Here is a 25,795-nt window from a genome sequence, read left to right on the forward strand (position 1 = left end):
AAAACATGTGGATAGCAACGGATCGATACGAAATCTGGAAAGAGATCAAATAAAAAAAAATGGAAATGGATCGGACAGGCACTGATGAGAGAAGATGGTAATATTACTAAAGCAGGTTTTGACAGGAATCCTCAAGGAATAAGTAGAAAAGACACACCTAGAATCACTTTGTAAAATAGTCACAAATGAAGCCGAATAACAAGGACGAAGATGGAGTTAGATCAAGACGTAGGCAAGAAGAAGAATTCGCTGGAAGTTTCTATCAAAACCCTACGCTTCCCAGAGGAGTGACAGCACTGATGCTACTAGTTTCGTCGGTCAGTTCATTGTGACCTGGAAGCAACTTTGACTTCTTCTTAAGTCCGAAGCTTCAGGGTCTCTTGCTTCCTTTACAGGTCTCTTTATCATTTTTGAAATTAATCTTTTTCCATTATTTTCTATAATTTGGTTACATTATTTTTAAATAGTCAATTGGGCTGTATTGACCGGCCACAAAGAATCAGCGGCGGCTGATGATACCCGTTCCATGACAGCTCACTTCATACGTAAACTGCTATGGACTTAATGCAGCTTCTTGCTATAATCTCTCGCTGTTAGAAATATACGTATTGATTTTCGTTAATTCTTCATATTTTTTGCTTATAGCAACAGTAACCCGTAATTAATGTATGTCACTCTTAATGGAATTAAAGTACTGATTTATATCTAATATCTTCAACAAAGGAAATAAAACTGTTTTCACGCGTTATACAGGGTGTTTCAAAAATGCGGGGCATAATTTCAGGTATGTATTTCCCACATGTAGACAATCAAAACAGTTCATTACAACATGTGTCCGGAAATGCTTCATTTCCGAGTTATGGCCTTCACAACATTGAAATTCAACGGAACGTTTTTCTTTCGTTGTCATTACAGAAGATGTTCAAAATGTCCACCTCCTGCTTGAATACAGACCTCACATCGATGTCTCATTGGCCTGCGAACACGATCCCAAATTCCAGGAGTATTGCGTATGTCCTCAGAACATGCCACAATTCGATTCCGAAGGGATTCCAAATCAGGTACCGGAGACGAATAAACCAATGATTTTAAATGGCCCCACAAGTAGAAATCGAGAGGGTTCAGATCAGGTGAGCGTGGAGGCCAAGCAATTGGGCCACATCTACCTATCCATCGATCACGAAACCGCGAGCCGTACGACTGAAGTGTGCAGGAGCGCCATCATGCAAGAAGTGAATGTGTTTACGATTGATTTGGAATCCCTTCGGAATCGAATTGTGGCATGTTCTGAGGACATACGCAATACTCCTGGAGTTTGGGATCGTGTTCGCAGGTCAATGAGACATCGATGTGAGGTCTGTATTCAAGCAGGAGGTGGACATTTTGAAAATCTTCTGTAATGACAACGACCTGCGGAAAGAAAAACGTTCCGGTGAATTTCAATGTTGTGAAGGCCATAACTCGGAAATGAAGCATTTCCGGACACATGTTGTAATGAACTATTTTGATTGTCTCCCACCCCCTCTACTAGTAAACTTCCAACCGTCCACCACACAGAACCAAAACCGTGTATGCAGTCAAAGTCGACTTACGGACATAGTAAACAGTACTGAGTTAGTGAGTATAGTACATTCCAGAAATATGTTCGCGTTTTCCAGTGACGAAAGAGCTTTCAATATTGAATCATATTTTCGCACATGCACTGTCGTCTGTTTGCCTACGTCGCGTCCCGGTTTCCCCCACCCTCTTCTGCTCGCCTCTCTGTAAAGGCTAGTGGCTGGGCTGTCTTAGCTCTTTTCTGAAAACATTAATTTCTGTTAGGAATTGGATGTCTACGTAATATTATACAGCTGTTTAAAATAACTTAAATAAAAGGGCCTCGTTAAGTAATTAACTATCAAGTGATTCCCCCCCTTTCTACGACCCTGCGACAAAACCACTTGGACGGATAGTAGATAGCATGTCTGAGTAATTTTATCTTTTCGGATCGGGCAGAAGTGAAGATTGAATTTTACAGTACGTAAGGCACTCTTTTATAGAGTAGGTACAGAATTATTTCAACATGAGTTACTAGTACAGAGGACGAAACTGGTAATTAGAATTAGGTACAATAGTCTACAGTGCGATAATATGCACAAAAGAACTGAAGCTTGTATCGAAATGAACGGCCACAAGTTTCAAAAATGTGTTTAAATATCCATATTATAATTATTTTTTTCAATTTAACTATATTCTCTATATTGTACGCTAATGTGCTGTAGACAGTATAGTATACACTGCATAATGAATGCGTCCGAATGGATAGCTCAATTCGTGAGCAAAGAAAGCTTATTGTTAATACAGTACTGTATTTTGATTAAACAAACACCGAATGAAAATTATTAAACTCAAAATCTCGATATTTCCTAGTTTACGTAAATGGATGAACTACTTTTCTTCCCTCCCACATCTAGTAAAATGATTTGTTTGTATTTTACGCCAGTATCGTCGAACTCCAGTCGTAGAAGGGGGTAGCAATCGGTGCTTCCGGTTCTCAACCGTTAATCCAAAGGTATAGCCAGGTTAATATTTCAAATGTTAGTAAAAATATAGTGATGTCCCTGTACAATGTCCATAAGCTGATGCAAATATTTAATTATGTAATATGTTATATGCATAATATATCATAAAATGCATATACTTGATATTATATTGTGGAAAAATTAACATTTTAATCTTCGCCCATCTGGAGATATAAGCGCTGGTTTTCTTATGTAATATTTTTTATGTTGTGACTGTGAAAGTGATTAGTAATCAAGAAAAGTCGCAGTGATTTGCTTGATATAGAAACAATGGAGTCCATAATGATAGTGCAACGGAGTTTTCGAAATGTGTGCGAAATATGTGTTAACTACAAGTCATCTATTATAGTCAATTTTATCGACGATACGATGCCAAATTGAACGTAGTTGGATATATTGCAGTTTTACCTCGTACATCAGATGAAGAATTTGCATCCCAACATTTTCAGCAAAAGGAGATGCCGCCGCAGTTAAGTACTGATGTAGGAAGGTTTTTTCCCGTGCGATGGATTGGACTTGAAGGACCAACACCTTTTTCTGTGAGACTTTGCAAAGGACTTCTAGATTTAGGGACGCTGCAGCAAGGCATGTACAATTAATGCAGTGAACAGTGTTGTTACAAAACATGAGGCACTAACTAGAATAGCAGTTGGATATTTCAAGAACGGCCGACGCTGTCCATGTTGAGGTTCATTAATATATTTCTCGGGTTATGCTAAGTAGTCTATATGCTATTCTTATACATTTCCTATACAAACTTCTAGGGGTTAAAGAGGGGACTAAGTAGATAAAGCTTTGATTAGGAACCCATGTCCTGAAACGTATCCTTTCGATGCAAAATAAGTTTGAAGATCGAATCGATTTCACATCTCCCACTTCACTAGAGACAATGAAGATCTTCCTCAGACTCTAGAGGAGTCTCATAAACAAGGTTCTTTGTGTGGCCCCAAAGGAAAAAGTCGAGAGGAGTTAAATCTGGCGACCATGGTGTCCAAGGAGTTGGACAACCTCGACCTATCCACCTTTCCCCGAATGTTTGGTGGTGATGTTCGCGGATGGCAAGTGAAAAGTGCGCGGGTGCGCCATTATGTTGGAACCACGTTTGCTGACGTAGTGCCAGTGGCAAATCTTCAAATAACTCTACCAGTATTTCTGACAGGAAGGTCAAGTACCTGGGACCCGTTAGGCGGTAAGTGGAACCGCTCTTGTAGTGCACACTGTCAAGAGCTCATTGTCTGTAGTGGAGTGGGAGATGTGAAATCGATTCGATCTTCAAACTTATTTTGCATCGAAACGATACATTTCCGGACAAGGGTTCATAATCAAAACTTTATCTACTTAGTCCCCTCTACAACCCCTAGAAGTTTGTAATAGGAATTATGAAACACCCTGTATATTTTGTAATTTATGTTAACTAGTTACACTGAAATGTGAAATATATGCGTTGGCTTGTGGACAAGCGTACTTCAATATATTTGAGTGTTATTAGGCCTAAAGGAAATTCAGTTTTATATCTACTTCTTAATTTCACTAAGCATTTGAAATATGAGGAATTGGTGCGTCAATATTTGTCTATATTAGGGTGACAGTACGAGTTTGAACTTCGCGAATATTTAATTCTTTGGATGAAGGTTGAAGGAAAATTTACATTATCTGATAATGTAGGCTATTTATTTATTTCAAATTACATGGCCCAGTCAAATGCGATGTAATATTACGAAAATAATATACCAGTTATTTCAAGGAAGGTGAAAGTATTTCAGCAAAATGCAAATACGCTTTATTTAATCACTACGATTAACATTTGTCCCGCGCCGTGGCGTTGTGGTCTAAGGCATTCCGCCTAGGACTCGCGTTACGGAATGCGCACTGGTTCGAGTCCTCATGAGGGAAGAAATTTTCTCATGAAATTTCGGCCAGTGTATGGGACCGGTGCCCACCAAGCATCGTGATGGACTGGGGGAGCTACGATAGGTAGCGAAAATCCGGTTTCGCAAACCACCTATAACGGCTAGGGGATCATCGTGCTAACCACACGATACCTTCATTCTGGTTGGATCATCGTCCACCTCTGTTTCGGCATGTGCACGTGAGGCCAGCAGCCGGCTCGTCGGTCTTGGCTCTTCATGGGCTGTAGCGTCATGGATTTACTTTTAGTCTACTTTTACGATTAACATTTGGTCTCGCTGACATTTAAACCGAGCTTCTAGCTTGGAAATTGGCTACATCAATACCAATCTTGCAGTATTTTTATTACTTAAATTTCGTTTTTTAAATGTGGGTAACATCGAAAGCAGATGAGACAGGATGAGTAAGCTTAGAAGGTTTATTGATACAGGACAGGGATACAGAACTGGCGAGAGAGGGGTGGAAAACTTGGGGAAAGCGTTGGTTCCCCGTCCACAGTCCACCGGCATTGAATGACGTATCTGTGGCCCGTACGCAAACACATAATACAGACACTGAATACAAACCCCCTCTGATCTCTACTTTGAGACTATTTAACAAGGCTCAAGACATAATCAATCACCCCCTTCCTAAAAGCCAAATTGGCTAGTCTCTTATATGAGACAACTCATCCTGCCTAAGGTATTTCCGTGGTTTTCCTAAGGCGTTAAGACAAATGTAGGGATAAGCCCTAAAAGAAATGGGCCACGGACCTATATGCCCTTCCCCATAAATTCCCCCTTTTCTAACAAACGACGTAATGCCCTAGTTCAGAATCTATAAATTGCCTATTTAATTTACGAGGTCACTCATTTAGTCGCAATGCGAAAGGAACAGGGAACCTTTCAATTTGCAGATTCAGAATTCTCGGCGTCTCTTCTAGCGGTCTTCACCTGCCTTGTCATCCAACAATAGACGACAAAGTCTTCTCGACTCCTCCTGCACTTCGAAATGACACAGTTCACTTCAATGTGCAGATTCACACCAGCCATTTCTTCCTCGTCCTGTCCCATGATCACTTAGATCACATTTCCGTCCCCTCGCATATGTGGTACCTAAGAGGTTACGTCCATTTTCGGTTTCCCCTTCAAAATGTTCTAGAACTCCTTCAGTAGAGCAGCGTAACCCGGAGTGAGACTAGTGGCCAACAGGCTTGGAGCTCACATATTTAGTTTCTTACAGCCCCGAACCACTTGCAAGGACGCGTTTTGCGTACATTTTAAATTTGTCCTCCCAATTCTCCTCTTTCAATTCAATTCAATTCCTTAGGCTCCTTCAGTGGAGCAACGTAACCCGGAGTGAGACAAGTGGCCAACAGGCTTGGAGCTCACATATTTAGTTTCTTACAGCCCCGAAACCCTTGCAAGGACGCGTTTTGCGTACATTTTAAATTTGTCCTCCCAATTCTCCTCTTTCAATTCAATTCAATTCCTTAGGCTCCTTCAGTGGAGCAGCGTAACCCGGAGTGAGACAAGTGGCCAACAGGCTTGGAGCTCACATATTTAGTTTCTTACAGCCCCGAAACCCTTGCAAGGACGCGTTTTGCGTACCTTTTAAATTTCTCCTCCCAATTCTCCTCTTTCAATTCAATTCAATTCAATTCACAAACCCCCTCCCCTACCATGTCAACGACGCGGGGGTGAAAGGAAGGGGTGAGTGACGGATTCCGACGAGTGATGTAACGCCACAATTGGCGTCCACTTCTGCAAGCCTGGTATAGGAATTCGAGATACCGGAAAAAATTGATTTCTCAGTACACTGGTCGCTTCAAATCGCAATGTCTTCCGCGGACGAACTTTCTTCTCGTAAAGAAATCTGACTTGCATAATATTTTAAGGTAAAACATATTGTAATTCAGTTAATGCCTTGTCTACATTCAATTAAACACAGAAAAAATAGTTTGCCGTGAGAGAAGAATAGTATTAACAATCGGCGTGTGTCAGAATGTAATGCATATTGTCCTGTCTTTGCAAAAAGCGACATAGTGTGTGAAAATATTCGTGTGTTCTTAAGGTACAATGGCGTGAGCATATACCTCCTGTGTATGCACGTTTTTACATAATAAAATATTTCAATATAAAAAAACGCCACATAACGGTTTACACAACATTAATACGATTAGAGGCGAAACTTTTTACTAAAATGTGGTGAAAAATTTGAAGAGGGTGATTTTTCCCTTTATTCGTTATCGGAGTAGCTGAACGAAGAAAATAAGTGCGTTTATAACAGTGTAAAGGATGTTACTCACTTCAAGCTGTGTGCAGACAAATGTGGTTTTAAATTTACGCAGATAATAGGTTGTGATTCACATATTGGTGAAAATACTTACATTTAGATGAATCGGTATAATTTTCTGCAATTCAAGAAGTTGGGCGTGCTCTGCAGTGAAGAATTAGATGGAGAAGTAGCTTAATCATGTCTGCACATCGTGTTTGATCTGAAACACAGAAACAAGACGATTTAAGTACACTCTATGGACACCACTAACCATATGTTTGCCTGGAATTCATTTTTGAAACCCCACTATAAGCTCTGCGCTTTGGAAGAGCAGACCAACTGGCATACGAATATCATTCATTAAACCTTAAAAGAAATAAATTGTTTTTTTATCATGTCTGGACCAGATTTTGGACCTGAGAATAAGTTCAGAGATGTTTAACACAGTTATTTAATATTAAAGAAAAGGAACAATGGGTCCGTTAGGATTGAAGAGGTCTGAGCTAATCTATCTCTTCGTCTATTCTAATTAAGAATTTACATGGGATCAAGATTAAGTTAATAAAAACTTTAGTAAAGACAGATTATTCTAGTTGAAGTAGGCCTAATAGACCTATAACCGGTTTTTCCAAGTATTGTTAGAAAATTTAACGACTGTTAAACTCTAAAAAGTTCGTTAATTAATAAAATTGTATGTTTTCAACACCTGTTTGGTTTAACAGATTGTTAACAGTTCGTTAATTTTAAATGTAGGATTTCGGGCAGTTAACTCGTTTAACAGTTAGTTAAATATGGCCGATGTCTCCACAGCTGTTCGAACAGAAGTTGCGAAATTAATATTTTGTGCCTCTCTGTAGGAAATGTTTAGCATATGACTGGTAATATAACATTTAAAAAATACTTTGGACTGTTTAAATACATCAGTGTTATTTTATTTCTTTCGTATTTCGTATCCATAATTGCATTGAGGAAATATAACCTTACTTTGTAAATTATTATTCAACACGTCACCTACAACTTTCATTTGTCAACTGTTTGTTTATGGAGCGTGACCTACTATAACAGGTTGTAATTTATGCAAGTTTCATGACTCACTCTATAATATAGAATTTAAAGATTAATTTAACCAATCAAAAATTGTCTTACATATGTAGAATCATTACCAACTGCTGTTGAATAGTTAAAATAGTGCTAACAAACGTTATAGTTAAGTGTTGGTTATCTTAAACAAAATTATGTTGAACAAATGGAAAATATATTAACAAAGCGATAAAAATAAACAGACTTAATTTAACATTCGTTAAGCAAAATTAGACATTACTTGGACAAACTGGCCACTAATCTAGCAAGTAAAATGTTAAAAATATTTTAATGTGTTCATCGTAATCATTATCAGCAAGGACACTTTTCCACAATGTGAATTATAATAAACGCTATTGGTCTGAATAAATTTCTATGGAAAATACCAAAGGGCACCCATACTTATCTCATGTCACTGGATGTACGCAATGTCGGATCATTCGTCCTTCAAACGCAGAGAATATCAAATCGCTAATTTGTAGTGATTTACTGAGGTTGCCTCAGTTAAGGGTGGACGTTCTTTACTTATGTTTTTCCATGGTGAGATTCTCTTTCGCCACCACAGATTGTGTTCGACGTGATGCCCACGCGCATGAACTATGGCTCTGCAACGCAATTTTCACTGCAGAACAGGAAGAGGAATGCTACGCCAAACCTCTTGGCAGTCTTTCCATAAACTCTCCTTTTGCTTCCAGTATTAAAAACCTTGGGGTTTACTTCGATACGCATTTAAACTGGAATAACCAAGTAACTCATATTACCAAAAAAGTGCTTTCCATACTAAATTCCTTAAATAGCATTCGAAAATTTCTCCCGCTATCACTCAAAAAATACTAGTGCAAACACTACTAATGCTCCACTTTGATTACTGTGATTTTCTACTAACTGAACTCAATGTCAATCATCCGGAAAGATTACAACGTATTCGTAATAATTCTTGTGTTCGCTTCGTCTGCGATGTCCGCCGCGCTGATCACATTACCCCATCCTTTCAAACTCTGAACTGACCACGGCTTAACGAACATAGGAAATTTCATTCCCTTGTTCTCCTTTTCCAAGTCCTTCACAATTCTACACCTACCTACCGTGCCTCCGTTTCAGTTACCTGTCATCGTACCACAATCTCATCACACGCACGCATACTAGCCATACCAACACATAAGACATCATCGTATTCATCATCATACACAATCTCGCTTGTGGAATACCCTATCCAGTGACATCAGAGACTGTCGGAATTTAACAGTGTTCAAAAACAAACTCATTAAGCATTTTCTTACTGCGTAGAGTGCAATGCAGTAAACTGAGTATACCGACTCTTTGCAAATGTTTCGAAATTGTTACTGTTTTGTTCCGCTTTACATTTGCACAGTCAGCTAATTAGGAAAAAGTACATGCATGGCGCTACAGCCCATGAAGGGCCAAGACCGACCAGCCGGCTGCTGGCCTCACGTCCACATTCCGAAGCAGAGATGGACGATCATCCTACCAGTATGGAGGTATCGTGTTGTTAGCACGATGATCCCTCCAGCCGTTGTAGCTGGTTTGCGTAACTGGATTTTTGCTACCCAAGTGGATCACGATGCTGGGTGGGCACCGGTCCCATACACTGCCGAAATTTCATGAGAAAATTTATTCCTCCATGAGGACTCGAACCAGCGCGGTGAAAGGAGAGCGATTCTGACGTCACAAGATAGCTGAGTGCGCCAAAGCTCAAATCCTTCAAAGCAGTAGCTCGTGTTTTTTCCTTGTTTAAGTTGTTTTGAATGCATTATGCCAGGTCAAAGGTGTGATGTCTCTAATACTTTAGAACATCGTTCTAGCTGCACGGAGTCGTTATACATAAAGGATATTTTGGGTTTCAGAGAACTGTTCCGGAGAATGCTTCTTTTGATGGATTTAGGCCTATCCCCCAGAAGCCCATAATTTGCCCTTATTCATTATTTCTGTGAGAATATTATGTGAAGTGTTGATGGATCAAGAAAGTCAATTGAAATTTTTTAAACGAACAAATATTTCGCAATAAGTTGCAATATGTTCACAAAAGAGATGTCGAATTTCTCTTTCGTTTGGAGGGGTATAAGCGCAGTCAGGAATGGTATCTTAGGCATACAATTTGTTACCCTTGGTTTTCAGAAACTGCTTTTTAATATATTACTAATACCGGAATTAAATAACGGAATTATTTTCAAAATAAGCATTAATTCTGAGACACTATGTAGGCCTATAGTACATTCAATTGTAAGTATTATATTTATTATAAATAACACACTTTCATGCGGTTAATAAAGAGAGAGAGTTATAGCTTGAAGCTGGGGGACCGGATGCTATATAACCCAAGTGACATGTTCCTATTTTATCATTTTTAAGATGTCTGGAGGGAGTGATGAAGAGCAGGTAAGTAACTAAACGTACATTAAAAAAAATGTAATGCAAACCGTATATAACTTGGTTTTGGTACAATGCTCATATTTATCTAGGACTGCGTATCTTGTGCTGTTTATTGGACTGTACTGTCAATGATAATATTGGGGATACGATGGTAGTAGCAGTAGTAGTACTAATACGTGTAGTAGCAATTACTGTATTAGGAAACGCTGCAAGCCAGAAGGTTGCGGGATCGATTCCCGACCCATTTTCTCCAATGGTCTAATCCTTCCAGCCACACTATGGCCCTGGGTTCACTCAGCCTCTAACAGAAATGAGTACCAGGTGTATTTCATTAGGGTTAAAAGCGGTGGGCACATAGAACTGACATCCCTGCTGCCATTAATGCAGATTGTCTATTCAGGTGCGAGTCTTAACCTTCCGTCATCCTGTGGGCCTCCATGGCCTGTGATGGGGATGACTTTAGTTGTGAAGTAATGTCAATAATGGTGGTGCTAGTGGAAGCAATGTTGCCAATCCATTGTGAAAAAATATGTTAGATTATAGCAGGCCTGCACAAACAGCGCTCAACGAGCGCGCGCGCTTCTTCGGAGCGGGAGAGCGGTGTTTACCGCTCGCCGAAACGGAGAGGAAGATACGTCAGAATGACATAGACTTGCTATAGGTAGAGGAGAGGGAAACGACCACTCAGTTATCTAGTGGAATGCAGTGTGTAGGCCTATTCTCAGTAACCATTTCACGTTGCTTACCTACTGCTACAGTACAGTATGGAAGAATCTAAAAGACGGAACATAACATTTAACATTTAACGATTTACAGCTCGAACTTACTGATCTTCAATGTGACCTACATAAGAGCTAAAGATCGTTTGAATAATACTTCTAGCCTGGTTGAGTTTTACAAGACTAAACATTAGCAATAATATCCACGACTACACAGGCTGGCTGTGAAAATGATTGCTATGTTTGGCTCAACATTTATATTTGCGAGCAACTGTTTTCTATAATAAACTTTAATAAAGGCAGACATCGAACATCTGTAACTGATGTTTCATTACGATCAGTAGGCTACTGTTCCTTTCAGCTGCCAAAATCATAAAACCTCGTTTTAATGTACTGATAAAAACAAATATTACAAAATGATATTGTACATTTAAGTAGCTATAGAATTTCTATTACTTCTGTAAAATAAATATTTCTTTATTAATTTATAATATTCCAAGGTAGTTTTGCAAACACTGAACGGGAATTCATTTCATAAGCACTCGTAATACTGTAGTACTTCCTTTCGTGTATATTTTGTACGAGATCCACCCCTTCTTCCAGTCCACCCTTATGTAGAGCGCAGCTAATACCTGCATTCCGCTCATGAGCTGTGAGCGGCTCGGAGAGCGCAAACCTTGTGCAGGCCTGGATTATAGAATAGTAAAAAAATAAAAAAAAAATAATTTGTTAGTACCAGCTCTCTAAAATAGTTGCTTTACGGATTGTTATCAGCAAGCTTCGCATGTTTGTCACAAGAGGTATATTGGATGAAGTAATTTTTCCTCATACAGTAATGACGTCAGTCAAAGGCACAAGTACTTTACAAGACTTCTATCAATTCTGACTTGTGTTATGTAAGAGCGCACGTTGTTACGTATGTTTGTATGTCGATAAGTTCATTGTGATCTCGTTCAGTCATAGAGGTGATGCACCAGGAGACAGATGCAGCCACAAATATCTACACTGCAGTTGTTTATTTCGGAATTTGGAAATTATTATTTTTGTGTAAGGAATGGTAACATATATATCACTTTTGTTGACGTCGTACAAAATTTTGTCCAATATTCTTTTGAGAAGATTAACTCCATATGTAGATGAAATTATTAGGGATCATCAGTGTGGTTTTAGGCGTAATAGATCAACTATTGACCAGATATTTTGCATTCGACAGATAATGGAGAAAAAATGGGAGTATAAGGGTACAGTGCATCAGTTATTCATAGATTTCAAACAGGCATATGACTCGGTTAAGAGAGAAGTTGTATATGATATTCTTATTGAATTTGGTATTCCCAAGAAACTAGTTCGATTAATTAAAATGTGACTCAGTGAAACGTACAGCAGAGTTCGTATAGGTCAATTTCTGTCAGATGCATTTCCAATTCACTGTGGGCTAAAGCAAGGAGATGCACTATCACCTTTGCTTTTTAACTTTGCTCTAGAGTATGCCATTAGGAAAGTCCAGGATAACAGAGAGGATTTGGAATTGAACGGGTTACATCAGCTGCTTGTCTATGGGGATGACGTGAATATGTTCGGAGAAAATCCACAAACGATTAGGGAAAACACGAGGATTTTACTGTAAGCAAGTAAAGAAATAGGTTTGGAAGTAAATCCTGAAAGGACAAAGTATATGATTATGTCTCGTGACGGGAATATTGTGCGAAATGGCAATATAAAAATTGGAAATTTATCTTTCGAAAAGGTGGAGAAGTTCAAATATCTTGGAGCAACAGTAACAAGTATAAATGATACTCGGGAGGAAATTAAACACAGAATAAATATGGGAAATGTGTGTTATTATTCGGTTGAGAAGCTTTTATCATCCAGTCTGCTGTCAAAAAATCTGAAAGTTAGAATTTATAAAACAATTATATTACCGGTTGTTCTTAATGGTTGTGAAACTTGGACTCTCACGTTGAGAGAGGAACATAGGTTAAGGGTGTTTGAGAATAAGGTTCTCAGGAAAATATTTGGGGCTAAGAGGGATGAAGTTACAGGAGATTGGAGAAAGTTAGACAACACAGAACTCACGCATTGTATTCTTCACCTGACATAATTAGGAACATTAAATCCAGACGTTTGAGATGGGCAGGGCATGTAGCACGTATGGGCGAATCCAGAAATGCATATAGAGTGTTAGTTGGGAGACCGGAGGGAAGAAGACCTCTAGGGAGGCCGAGACGTAGATGGGAAGATAATATAAAAATTCATTTAAGGGAGGTGGGATATGTTGATAGAGAATGGATTAATGTTGCTCAGGATAGGGACTGATGGCGGGCTTATGTGAGGGCGGCAATGAACCTCCGGGTTCGTTAAAGGCCAGTAACTATGTAAGTAAGTAAGTAATGGTAACATATCCTGTATAGTGTGCAAAGTGTAACTGAAGGTAGAGAGACTACGTGATATTCAAATTCACTGTGGCACTAAAAACATACGGAACATTTGCAATTGTTTCTTGCTGTAAGAGATACATTAGAGGTCGTCAACTCTATGCCCTGTGACGTCATCTCAGGCAGCTCTGAAGCCCGCTGCGCTCGTGTTTCGCTGCCGCGGCGATGGTGGCTGCTTTTTCGTGATAATGTTTCTCATACTGATCAAATTAAACTTAAAGTAATGTGAATGCCTAATACTGGTATTTACATTTATGAAAGGATCCAATTTAATTCAGAATACAAATACCCTTTTACATCAATCAAAAGACTAATTAAAAATAAATATAAAATCAAGCAAAACCAAGCACTATGTACCAAAGCCAAAGATAAAAAATGGAGCATTTTAATAAAAAAAAACAAATTATTCCAGAAATCCCACGTAAATCTGCAGTAGCAAAAATTCAGACTGCTTACAGAACACGATTATTTGGCCAAACACTTGAATAAAATAGGAATTTACACAAATCCAAATTGCCCTCTGTGCAATAAAGAAGAAGAAATGACTGAAGATCATCTCATAACCTGTGAAGTTCTACCTGATGGATCCACCACAGAGAAATATTGGAGAGCAAGAACGCTAATGGCTTCGTTGCCAAAGCCCGGCATTAGATAACAACAACAACAACAACACATTTATGAAAGCAATTGGTTGATATGTTAGGGATGAAATGAAAGCTGAATAAAACTAGATATTATACTGCATTTTAAATTTCTCTTTTTTTATTTTCATTGTGTTAATGCATGACCATTAGTAAAAATATTTCCTGATCTTCTGTAATGCTAATTTTACGAGATTTTTAGCCCCTTTATTGCCTACTGATTGCTCAATATTATGCACTATGATCTGGCCAGTGCATGAACTGAGAAAATTTTGTAGATTGTAGTCAGATGAATTAGCTAGTTCTGTGGTGGGATTTCCTTATTTTCATGAAAGAAAACAATGTTCGTATATGTACGTGGATCTGAACATGCACAGTCTGTCGATGAAGCCTGAGAAATCTGACTAATGGAAAATGTGAATAAAAATCAGAAAGACTTTTTCCTGTTTTTATACAGTACGTATATCACCTTCAGTTCATTATCACACTATCAGTCTGTCATTTCTAGCTGAAGCTAAGCAGGAGCACAATCTACATCCACAGTAGATGGGTCTATGATAGAGATGGGGAAAAATAACATGACAGTACTTTCGAAACAGTTTCGAGAAAATAACAGTTCCAGAAAAAGAACTATAGGTCGGAACACTCTGTTCCAAAATAATAGTAGGAGTTTCTGAAAGAATTTTTCTCATAGGAACTGGAGTACTGTGTAACGTACGGTCCAACTATCTTGTCTGGAACACTCCAGATACTCTCTCAGAGACCATAACAGTTCCAGCCTAAATGTTCTCCTTGGGTGTACAGTAGTTCCTTCAGAATTGAGTATGTTTGAAGGAGAGCGAAATTTTTTACTACAATGAATTTGCAGGGCGCGTTTCAATATTAAATAATCAATCTGATTGGCGAATCAGCTTCAGTTACATTGTTTGCTATTAATATAGCAATAAGAATGAAAAGAAAATCAAATTGTGAGATTGTGCCTATTATTATTATTATTATTATTATTATTATTATTATTATTATTATTATTATTATTATTATTATTATTTCAAAGTCACTGTTTTACTACATAAAATGAAAAAAATTACACAAATTTATATACCGCATTGTGTTATAAAATTTGTATATTGTAACATAATATCTGCCTTCTGAAGGATACACTGGAAGGAATGGTGAACGGGAGAAGAGTTTGGGGCAGAAGAAGATATCAGATGATAGACGACATTAAGATATTATATGGATCATATGCGGAGACTAAGAAGAAGGCAGAAAATAGAAAGACTGGAGAATGCTGGATTTGCAGTGAAATACCTGCCCTTGAGCAAAACACTATGAATGAATGACTGCGGTAACAACAGTGCAAATGTAGCCCAACTAATCTCAATGTTTATTACAAATAAATTAGAAAGCTTTAATAGAGACTAACATCACGTAGTGGTGGTGGTGGTGGTGGTGGTGGTGGTAGTAGTAGTAGTAGTAGTTGTAGTTGTAGTAGTAGTAGTAGTTGTAGTTGTAGTTGTAGTTGTAGTAGTAGTAGTAGTAGTAGTATCCCTTATTTAACAGGAGGAATGATCAAATTATTGCTATGTTTTATGGTTTGTATAAATTACTGTTACACCTGACTGAAACAGCTATCGTGGTTCGAATTGCATTGTGATCTAAGATTTTTGAAAACGGAACTAGTTCCGAAACAATATAAAATTTTGGTGATTATTAAGTTATGTCAGACACTTGCTGTTATTTCTGAACTGTTCTTTGAAACTAGAACTTTCTTGGAAACAAAACTCTTGGAAAAGTTCCAGAAAAAGAATGGTTACTGTGCCGCCACTTATGCAGTGAGTGCCAGACATTTGAACTCTCTCCGTATAAGGCTATATTTCTTGATGAATTCAGTGTGACAAAAATGAGAAGCCTGGTTATCAGTCCGAAAAACTGACCTTTAGCTGCCTAAGCTGTTAAAGTAGTCATGGCAACCTTTAGCGGTGATTTAAGGGAATATGTACGTGAACAACCACAAATATTATCAGAAAATGCAGGCTCTAAATTTCAAATTTTTTATAAGGAAATGAACTCACACTTGGACAAAAATTACAAGGTACCACAACAAGACTTAGTAGGACTTAAATATCTGATAAAAGTATAAAAAGTTACTAATAATATTTTTTTAGAATTCAATTTTTACTTTAAATGAAATTTTCCAAAATTTGAACATTATCACATATATTATTTCACAACCATTAGAGAGAAAATTCTGAAATTTTGTACACTGATTTAACATGCATTTATGCAAAAGGTAGACTACAATAATGCCCATTTCTTTGAAAACAGAAAAATTAGGTTACAAAACATTATGTAAATTTTAATATTTTTTATATAGGAGAAATAAAAAAATTAATTGTATCAAAAAAACAAGGCTACATGTCTGAGAGTAGTCTACTTTTCAGAAATAAGTGTTTATTACATGCAGGAAAAATATTAAAGATGTCACAGAGACCATAATAATGTTATGGTTACCAAATGATGTAACTGCAGAATTTTTTGTTTTGTTTTTTTTTTTTTCCATACTTTGATATAACTGATTTGAAAAGTATTACACTGGTCGACAAGGTTTTCTTCACAAGAAATCTGATTAGTGATTCTAGTGCAGTTTTTCATACTGAATTCAGATATGTAGTCAGAATGTTTCCATCAGGCACAGTTTTTTTGTGACAGCTACTTTTTAAAATCGGATTTTAGCGTTTTCTTTGACCTGTCATAGGAACCGTTACCTCATATGTAGCGATTTTATCCAAGCTGTATTTAAGGAAATGATTTGTAATATTATGCTGAAGCACCATAAAACAATCCTGTGCAGGTTCATTCATGTTTGGACATGCTCAGACCTGTTCATCTGGCATTATGATGTATCAGTATCGAGCTGGCCATGAGTTTGTTCAGTAGTGAAATAGTTCCTTCCTTTCTTTTCGGAAGTGTATTGTGTATGTAGTGTTTTAGTGCTTAGTGTTGTTCGTCATGCCAAGAAAGTGTGTAAATCATGTAGACAGCTCCTGTTATATTTGTGGTGAGCTGACCTTCAAGTCTCAGAGGCGACATTTGACCCTACTTGTAAAGAAGTGTTATCAACTTTACTTTGGCTGTCAGGCTGGTGATTTTGATAAGAGCTGGGCCCCAAATACATGCTGTGTTTCGTGTGTTAGATTGCTGACTGGATGGAAAAAGGGTACACATCGTATGCCATTTGCAATTCCTATGATTTGGAGGGAATCGAAGGATCATTTAAGTGATTGTTATTTCTGTTTGACAAATATTACAGGAATCACATCTAAAACAAAACATACAATTAAGTATCCTTATTTGAAATCTGCAATAAGATCTTTCTTACACAATAAACAGTTCCCTGTACCAGTATATGCCGATACGACCTTAGGTAATAACTGACTTAACTGAAACTGAAAATGCTTCAGATGGAAATAAAAATGATCCTACATTTGAAGCCAATACCTATTCATCAGAACCATACTTTCCCAATCAGAAAGACCTTAATGACCTGGTTCGGGATTTAAATCTGTCTAAACAGCAAGCTGAAGGTTTAGCTTCCAGACTCAAAGGGTGGAATCTACTCCAAAAAGACGTAAGAATATGTAGTTATCGTGGCCGCCATAGTGATTTCAAGGACTGCTTCTCTGAAGAAAATGGTATTGTGTTCTGTAATGATATTTGTTCAGTTATGGAAACTCTTGGGCTTCAACACTTGCCAGATGAGTGGCGACTATTCATAGATTCGTCTGAAGTTAGTTTGAAGGCTGTGCTGCTACATATTGGCAATGAACTTCCATCAATACCTGTAGCGCATGCCGCTGATATGAAAGAGACATATCAAAATATGAAAATAATTCTAGAGAAAATACAATATGGAAAATATGAATGGTATATCTGTGGTGATTTAAAGGTCATTGCTTTATTGCTTGGTTTGCAACTTGGGTTCACCAAATTTTGCTGTTTTTTGTGCCTCTGGGACAGCAGAGATAGGAAGTCTCACTATGTTACAAAATCATGGCCTAAACGTGAATCTCATATCCCTGGCCAGAAAAATGTGTCACATGTCCTTTTAGTGAATCCTGAAAAAATATTGTTACCTCCATTGCATATTAAGTTAGGAGTAATGAAAAATTTTGTCAAAGCTATGGATAAACAGTCTGATGGATTCTTGTACTTGAAATCGAAATTCCCCAAAGTCAGTGATACTAAACTGAAAGAAGGAATTTTTATAGGACCAGAAATCCGATCATTAATGGGTGATGATCATTTCGAAGGACTGTTAAATCCACTGGAGAAAGCAGCCTGGCAGTCTTTCAAAAGTTTATGTTTCAATTTTCTTGGAAACCATAAAGCAGAAAACTATCGTGACATAGTGACTGATCTTCTGCATTCTTATAAAGCTATGGGATGCAACATGTCTTTAAAAATTCACTTCTTGGACTCTCACTTGGACTTCTTTCCCGAAAATCTTGGAGCTGTCAGCGATGAGCACGGTGAGCGTTTTCATCAGCAAATTTCTACTATGGAAAAGAGGTACCAAGGCAAGTGGAGTTCCAATATGCTGGCTGACTACTGTTGGACCAAGAAGAGAGACGTTCCAGATGCAAAATATGCCCGAAAATCACTATCTACCACTTGCTAGGTAAGTCAGAATGAGTAGTTATAATGTTGAGTGAGATAGCTAGTTACAGATTTTTTTAGAATATTATAAAAATTCAAATGAATATCATACAAAACTCCTGCTCGATGGGGAAAAACTGAAATTATATTTGAATTCAGCACGAAATATTCTTCTAGAAAATGTTATTTTACTTCTTGTGAAAAAAAAAAGTTCATTTTTGTCGACTAGTGATTATTAGTAACCTTTTTATACTTTTATCAGATATTTAAGTTCTAATAAGTCTTGTTGTGGTACCTTGTAATTTTTGTCTAATTGTGAGTTCATTTTATTAAAAAAATTTAGAAATTTAGAACCTGCAATTTCTGATAATATTTGTAGTCGTTCATGTACATATACCCTTAAGCAAAATCAATGCAACGCCGTCTAAACCCGTATTCGTACATAGCCAACATTCGGATCCAGACGGCAGTGACAATCGTCATACCAACTTTAACAGAGTTTTAAACAAAATGCTTCATCACATAACAACAAATACAAGCCAACATTAATTCATTATGTTTATCAGAAACTTTACCAGTGTATTAACAAAACAGTTCATCATATAACAATAAATATAACTCAACATTGCTTCATTATGTTTTATTATCTATGTTTTTCACAAAACTAGATAAAGCCTTTCATAAATAAACTAGTTCGTAGGTATTGTTGTTTAGAAACAAGTGCTCAGAATACGCACCGCAGTCTACGTATATATCCGTTTCGTACGAGATTCGGATTCAGACGGCAGTGACAATCATACCAACTTTAACAGGGTTTCAATATGCCAACATAGTTTCATTATTTTTATAGACGACAGTGAGAATATGACAATTGACTGACTATGTCTTTTATACATATATTGTATTTATATTTACTTTTACTTTATTTTATTTCATATAATTTAGAGGGCTTTTACTCAAAACTTTTGTATGCACCACGTACGCAAAACCTTTAACGGACTCATCCCGTATTTTGGACTCGGCTTACGCCTCGTCTAAAAATACTTCATTCCTCCCCTAAAGCCTTAGTTTGCGTACTTGATACATAAATAGCTATTTTCGTGTAAAAATAGCTACATTGTAAAACTGGGACGAAATCAAAACATACAGGTATCTTTAAAAATTCCAGAACATGTTAAAAATTACACATGCAGAACTATGCTAGATTAGTCCTGAAATAAGCAAGAATTAAAAAAAAATTCATCTTAAATATGATATTATTATTATTATTATTATTATTATTATTATTATTATTATTATTATTATTATTATTATTATTATTATTATTATTATTATTATTATTAATTCACCGATTGTGTTAACTTTATTGGAATTCGTCGGAATCAGTCTGCTCTGTCACAATGATGGTAACGTTAAGCTTTGCTACTGGTAAGTTTAAAACATTTATCAAGCGAGTACCGAAAACATTAGGCTATTGTTTACAATTTTATTCTTTATAAACTTTAAGTAAAATTTGTACTTCAATAATAAATTCTCAATTGATAGTTACATGAATATGACTGCACTACGTATCTGAATTACTTATTTATAAGAAGGCATTGTCTGAGTTACTGGCTAAGAAGAAACAGCCTATTGAAGGATGTACTGGAAGGAATGGTGAACGGGAAAAAATGTAGGGACAGAAAAAGATATCAGATGACAGACAACATTAAGACATATGGATCGTATGCGGAGACTATGAGGAAGGCGGGAAATAGGCAAGATTGGAGAATGTTGGGTTTGCAGTGAAAGACCTGTCCTTGGGCAGAACATTATGAATTAATAAATCCATATCATTTTTATATTGTATAACAGTGATGTCAAAGCAAGCGCATTTTTCTGACCTTGACGTCGTGTGTGGGCATCAAGCGCTAAGTATGGAAAGAGGAAGGGTTGTGTATATGAATAAGCAACCTGTTGGATTAAGAAAACAATGGTGCACAAACTTCAAACGGAACGTGAAATTTTATGTCGTTATTTTTATATAGCTTCTTTCTGTTTGATATTATCTACTTTGTCTGTAAAACAAAAGTACTAACACCAATTTTTTAATATTGCAGTTGTGTTTCAAATGTCAATAACATAATGAAGAGTTAAGAAGGTATCTTCACATAAATTCCATAGTAGTACAACTATACTGTACTAAGTGTATGAAACACATCATTCATAAAGAAAGTGATATCCCAATAAAGAGATTGAGTATGACATGATAAGTTGGAATTGATATTGATGGTATCTTTAGCCTTATAAAAGTAATCAATGAACTAATCAAAACAACATTATAGTACAAAGCATAGTTACCTAGGTACCGTATATGTTTTAAGTGTAACTAATATTCCGTAACAAAACACTTATTGCATTATGCTTTTAAGGTGATATTGGTGAGCAACTTCCTATCATCAGAATATTAAATTATTTTCTCGAAATCTGCTGAAGCTATACAGCTGACAATTTTACAACACATGGGCATATATCTTTTGTTTATGATGTAACAGTAGTTGCTTTGTTAATTCATTTCCTTACAAACATTTTCCATGCGAATGTTTTCAAAATTTGTAATACACTATCTTCAGTAATACTATTTACAGTATATTAGATTTCAGTACCTATAAGGCTACTGAATAAATAGGCCTACATCTGAAAATTTCACTTTTCTATAAAAGAAAGTTGAAAAAAAATATTCCTTTTGAATAAAAAAAAAACAAACCTTTGAAAAATGAGCATTAAAATTAAAACTTACATTCTTAGAATGTACTTATACTTCCCAGACAAATCTAAAAATTAACATGCATACAGTTTTAATAAATTCTCTTCCCTTTATCTATTGAATCAGTGCTGGCCATCCCTGTATATAGCTCGACCAAGCGGCATATAGTACCTCTTTCGTCTGTCTCTTTCCTTTCCGCTGTAAAGCGCTTAGGCTCTTCTGAGCTCTAAAGCGCGCGCTTGCCCCTATGGGCATCAATTGACATGACTGTTGTATAATAAGTAACCAAACTTTTCTTAATGCACTGTTGCGTTTCTCTTCAAATACAGCGGGCCGAAAGCACTAAGCGAGCAGCGAGAGAGAAGCAGAGCAACTTAATGAAAGAAAGAGATGAGAGCGAATGACTGTCGCATCTGCTGTATAGTGCTATGATCTGTGATTGCGTAGCAGGCCGAGAACATCGTGCCGAGTTCAAATCAAACAATACGAAGATATTATAAAACTATTAATTGGTTTCATATGGAGTTTTGTTTTCGTATAATATTTTAAAATAAATATTTAACAAGTAAAAAATCTGGTTCTGGTCAGACAGTTATTGGTTACGGGTGTAAATGATATAAACTACCAAAATTATGTAGACCAGTGATGTCAAACTCAATGTCACCATAAACCTACACAGAGCACGATATCAGACTCGGGGCAGATGACGTAAAGCAGACGAATTTTATATTAACAAAGAGATGTTGTTGATATATGCTAAGTACTGATCCCCTACCAGACGGACGTTTTTCAATTTATTCTAATGTAAAACCTGATTTGGTTAAAATTGCAGTACCTAGACCTTCTGTACCTCTATGCACATACGCTGTAATTATAATTTAAAATCATCGAAAAATCAGACGTTTTTGCTTCCTATAGGAATAAGATGTCAATATCATTTAACTGCAGACATTTTTATAACATTTTAAACTTTATAGGTGATACATTACCATTTAGATTTACCGTGGCAACAGCATATGTTTTTAGCACGAACAAAGAAAAAATAATATTCAGAGTACAAAAATGGAAATACGTAGTAGGGTCTAGTCGACAAAATTTCTCACTTTTCGTAAGAATAGCAGTTCCTAAATTGTCCACTTCTGTATTAACATACGTATTATAGTTATTTATAACAGAAAAATCTGTAATGGAAACTCTTTGTAAAAAGAGTAGGCCTACATCAATGTCTTGGCCGCAAGTTTCGTAGGTGATGTAGAATGATAAAAATTAATAGCGGCTACTAAAATCATAATGGCAAGTAAACACGTAAACGACAGAGTACTATATATTCGGCGTTCTGTCATTTGGTATTAATGGAAAATCCAATTTAAGGCTGGTTCACAATAAACTGGGAACGAGAACCAGAATGAAAATGAAAAGCAGAGGACGTGGATATGAAAATTTTTGATTCACAATAAACCGAGAACGTAGACGACTATGCATATCGATATGCATGTCAGTAACGATATGTAAAGTCGATATTACGCATTCTGATGATATTTGTGCATAATTGACCAATGGCGTTCTCTCATGAGCACAAGGCAGCCAACATAAACACAGATTAACTAACTTCGAAATTTCAACTGAAACATTTCATTAGGTACGGTACTATAAATATGCCCATGCATCTTTATTATCACAATCTATTTTAAGTCTACCATAACGTAAAATAATTAGTGAAGAAACATTTGTAATAGAACAAAAATGAACACAACAGTAGTTATTGAATTGAAGCATGAATATGTAATGTGTAATACAACCAATACAGTAATAAAATATGATTCACTTACGATCGTGTTCAAAGATGCAGCTATTGAAAGCCACGTATTCTCCTTCATTTTCTCATCTTTATACGAGGCGCGCCGCTTATCGTAAAAGTGAGAATTTTCCTCAACACTCAATATTAGAATCTAATCAAATAAAACTTGCTCCATGATGCACAGCACAGAACAATATAATGCATAGGTTATATCACGGTCTTCTTGCTACAAAATATACGACGACAAAATAGCTTTTAGATGGCAATAGAATGAATCTAATGGGCTGTGATCGGAAACGTGAACGCCAAAGTTGAAACTTGGCCAACTCTCCGTTCCCGATCCCGGGCTCCGGCAAGCTTTTCGTTAATTGTAAATGCTCACATTTAAATGTACACATTTTAACTATTTTACCATTCTCGTTTTCGTTTCGATTTTCGTTTCCGGTTTATTGTGAACCAGCCTTTACTCTTCTCTTCTCGAAAAGGGTGTACTCGGATATTACGTTGAGACCTTGTTTTAGAACTGCATTATTCTACCTTACAGTTGGTGTTGTACGTTCTCCGTCTTCTTCCACTTCATCAGCCATCTCGTCATTCCAATTTGATGGTCTCTTGCTGTAGGATTTATTCAGCACGGAATTTTCTTCCGTAGTCACTGAATTATTAAATTATTTGTCTGTCTACAACACCACATCACCATCTGTATGCCGTATCTCAGTATTTTGTTCGTTATGGTAGGTTGGACATCCATCGTAGGACCTACATTCTTTTGTAATCACTCCATGATCCATTCGCAGTTTCTTTTCTGGTTGTGCGTGTAGTCCGATATCTATCCCTTGTTCATCTGTTTCAGTTTCCGAATCAGGAACCAAACTAGGTTTCTTAGATGTTATTTTAGATTGCTGCTGCCGTTCATCTTCCCTCTTGCTATTCGGAACATTACTGTCTTCATGATCGCTGCATACCTTCTTCCCGTTCGTCAGTCCCACCCATGACATCTACTTTCTCACTACAGTCTATAAAGTGGATTGTGCTCTCCTGTAACGTATGTTTCCCAGAATTATTGTGCAAATCATCAGGATTATTAAATAATAACAAATTTTGTTAGATGTATTGGTTGCACAATCTGTGTGTTGGCGTCAGCGTTGGTTATTGACATCGAAGACTTCGTGTTACGGTTTTTTGATTAAGCATGTTGATCTTGAAATAAATCACTCATCAGCAATTGAGTACGCGGTGCTGCCGGAATTTTCCTTACAAAACGATTCGGGAAATTTTATTTTAGATGCTCACTACTACCACAAAAGAAACACGTCTGTTCTTGTCCATGATACGATAAATACGAGTATGTCTCATACTAATTTGTTATCAGTAACGTAACTGGAATGTGTTTGTCCATAGACATTTTCACTATTCTAATTCCGGTTTCAAATTGAATTCTATACTGTGAAGACCATCTTTCATTTTAAATACTGTGTATTTTACCATAGTGTGCGAGTACATTTGTAATCCGCTCGTTAGATATTTCCGGAGGCACATTCATTACTCTAATTATGACAATCTTGTTCTGCTGAACCTATACTGACTAATTGTTGTACCATTTATTAATATCGAAGTTAGATTCACCATTATGTTGTAAATATTATTCGTAAAGAACGGCAGACTTACATTTTATATATACTGCATACTGTTTCGCGACCAATTGCAAAGTTTGTATGTCACTTTCACGTACCTTAAGCTTCTCATCCAACCACGTATGAATTTCTACAGTAGACGGCCTTGGATCCTCTTTATTAAACACCACTTGTATTGTATTGGTACGAATTAGCTTGGTTATGTTATTCATTATATCTAGTAGACACTCACTGATGTATCCAAACAGTATAGACCAGATGTGCTTCTCTCTAACAACCTACAGCTATGACTGCCAAGCAGCGACTGCCCTGGGCCCGAGCTCGTGGCAAACCTGTGGCAGCTGCACCAGTGGCTGAGCTTGACATGCCTGATGTAGACTGTGGATATCGGTGGTAGTGAACAAAATGTGTAGTGAACTTGAATTATTTCTTATTATAATTGTAATTTTGTAAAACACCATGTTTTCAAAATTGATAGTACCGGTAGTCTAATTATTTGTTGACATTTCGACTAAACATGTATGCCATTGACAATGACCTTGTACCCTACACATGAATGAACGAAGTGCATTTATTGATACACAATTATACAAACTCATGTACACAAGATCCTTCGCACGAGCCCGTACGATCATTCGTGCTATAACTATGCACAGTTTGAATCTTCAAAGAAAACAAAAAGAATACTACTAATAATAAAATACTAAAGCAACAGTTATTATTATTACTACCGCTATCATTAATTATCACAATTACAACTAATCTAATTTCATACCAAATTAATAATAATAAGTGTAAGCTATGAAAGAAAAAAACACAGTGAAACATATATATATACATACACTTCAATTCAATTCCTTATTGAAACAACAATAAATAATCCAAGTAATAATTACAGGGTGTTTCAAAAATACGGAGTATAATTTCAGGTATGTATTTCCCACATGTAAACAATCAAAATAGTTCT

The 25,795-nt window shown here is 36.7% G+C and overlaps 1 protein-coding gene across 3 annotated transcripts in view; it reads right to left on the reverse strand.

The window, feature by feature from the left end:
- The window catches only part of LOC138704823 (ATPase family gene 2 protein homolog B-like), a 463,635-nt gene extending 438,690 nt beyond the window's left edge, over nt 1–24,945 (reverse strand). The window contains exons 1-2 of one of the 3 annotated variants that reach the window (XM_069833110.1): nt 24,927–24,942; nt 6,838–6,945 (exon numbers count right to left, since the gene is read on the reverse strand). The gene's annotated coding sequence lies outside the window, so the exon portion shown is untranslated. Of the gene's footprint in view, nt 1–6,837; nt 6,946–24,926 lie in introns of those variants that run through there. The other 2 variants (XM_069833114.1, XM_069833108.1) reach the window with 2 other exon arrangements.
- Between the last annotated feature and the right edge of the window lie 850 nt (nt 24,946–25,795).

Source organism: Periplaneta americana, chromosome 8 (assembly GCF_040183065.1).
Source record: "Periplaneta americana isolate PAMFEO1 chromosome 8, P.americana_PAMFEO1_priV1, whole genome shotgun sequence".
In the NCBI taxonomy this organism is placed as follows: Eukaryota; Metazoa; Arthropoda; class Insecta; order Blattodea; family Blattidae; genus Periplaneta; species Periplaneta americana.